Genomic DNA, 2,195 nt, shown 5'->3' on the forward strand with positions numbered 1-2,195 from the left:
AGAAGCTCCTGGCGCTCCTCATTCCCCTTTCTTGAGGTCTTCATGCACGGATTAAAAACTCCTCTGCTGCACCAGTTTCCCCCCAGAAAAACCCCTCAGAATTGAAAAAATCAGCACGGCGGCCTTGCAAACCTGGGGAGGCCAGGACGGAGCGGGTTTGCCGGCATCGTCCCTTTACCTGGCTGCCGCACAGCGAGGGATTAAAACGCGTCGGGAGGGTTGGACAAGCTGGGGGGAGCATGGTCCTTTGCAAAACAACCAGCTAGAGGAAAACTAATCGGAGTCACGGGGCAGGATTAACTCCCCTGGCTCCGAAATGCCCCCTCGCCAGGCAATGGAGGTGCTGGGACAGGGGCCACGTCCCAGCGGTGGCTGGAGCGGAGCGTTCCCACCTTGGGTTTCTGCAGAGTCATCCTGGGGTCGCTGCTCCCCCCATCCCCAGCTTTGATGGGGGTAAAATAAAAGCCCCCAAACTCCAGACTGGGCGCAAGGGTTTGGGGTTACCTGGCTGTGCCCAAATCGGGGCAAATCACCCAGACACGGCGTCATCCCGACGGAGCCCCTGCTCCCCTCCCCATCGATCCCAAACCGTGCCTCTCCCAAAGCTCCCCCCTCATTTCAAACCCTCCCACCTCACCTTTAAACCTCCCTCTGCTGCGAGACGGGGGCGTTTCTGAAGAGAAACGATTTCCCTTCCTCGCTCCCATAAACTTGCCCGCGCTTTCCTGACGGGAGCCCGCTCCGATGCTCCCGAAATCCCAGCTGGGGAGGATTCCGGGGACTCTGCTCGCTTGGCAGCGTATGAGGGCACGGGGCAGGCAGCGGGGCAATCTGGGCAGAATAAATACACGCAGGACCCGTCAGCGCACGGAGCCAACGCTTCTCAAGGGTCGATCTCCAGATGGATCCGCTCCCAGGCAGAAGTATTAATTAAAAAGGAAAAAGGGGTTCTAATTAATTTTGGAGCTGGCCCAGAGAGGCTGAACCTGCTACAGGTGGCCCACAAAGCACTTGGACCACGGATGCAAACGAGATCACAAGAAGCTTTAATGAAAAATATCCCCCAAATTGTGAAAAAGATCCTTTAACCGCGCAGGTGGAGAGGGACGGGGTCGGAGGATTTTGGGATCGGCTCATCCTGCAGCAGCAAGGATCCAGCAACAGGACATGGTCAGGGTGGGACGAGACTTCACACCCAGCAGCAAAGAGGTCTGAGCCTCGCTCCTTCGCAACCAGGGCTTGTTCTGCACCACGCTAATTAGCCCAGCTACAATTAAAAGCCTTCGATTGGTCGCACCTGAGCTTCAATTGGATTTCTGTGCAAAGCACAGGACAGCGAGGTTCTCCAACCTACAGCCTGGAGGCTTCTCCCAGCTGGCACCGAGTCGCCCTTCACCAGCAATGCTAAAGAAATGGTGTTGATTTTAGGTGCACCTAAGGCTAAATACGACAGTGGGGAAATCGTGCTTCAGGAATTGCCAGCAGCCTGAAGGCTCAAACCCCATCACAGTCCTCTCCTTGTCCTTGCAGGCATCAGAGGATTTTTACCACAACCCTGACAGCTAACGAAGAGCGAGAGCGGGCAGCAGCCGCTGGATGTTCTCCGAGCCCTGGCTGTCAGTTATGGACGAGGATTACATCCGCCACCGAGGGATCCTGACAGCCCTGCAGACGCCGTGTGAGCGGTTTCCAGGCACGCACCGAAAAGCGGTGACTTCAGAAAAACCACCAGAAAGTCCCATTTCAGCCGCGATCGAGAGACTTTAAACCAGCACCGTACAAGATTCACATCTCAAGTCCTGGGGACGAGCTGCGAGGAGCTCTTGGGAACTGTCTGAAAGGTGCCAGGGCTGAGGGGACGGAGGGGTGAGGAGGGGGAAGCGAGTACCCCCCAGAGCAGGGGGCTGCAGCTGTGAACTCACTTCAGCCCCGCTTGCTCAGGGGGTGGCTGAGGAGTGGAATGGGACCCCCAGTGCTGCTTCTCCTCCCTGGGCAGGACGCTGGGGGGGGTCCAGCACAGCTCCCTCCACCAGCAGAGGTGCCCCCGGCTGCAGAGTCCCCAGATCCCCCTGTCTCCTGGCAGAACCCCTCAGAGGCTCACAAGGAGCCCCCCTCCAAGCTCCCCCACCTCAGCCCTGCGGGAAGGGCCCCCCACCCACATTGCCCCCTACAAGTCTGCTGGAGCCTCCCCTCTC

The sequence above is a fragment of the Mesitornis unicolor genome, unplaced genomic scaffold (genome assembly GCF_000695765.1).
Source record: "Mesitornis unicolor isolate BGI_N332 unplaced genomic scaffold, ASM69576v1 scaffold33037, whole genome shotgun sequence".
NCBI lineage: Eukaryota > Metazoa > Chordata > Aves > Mesitornithiformes > Mesitornithidae > Mesitornis > Mesitornis unicolor.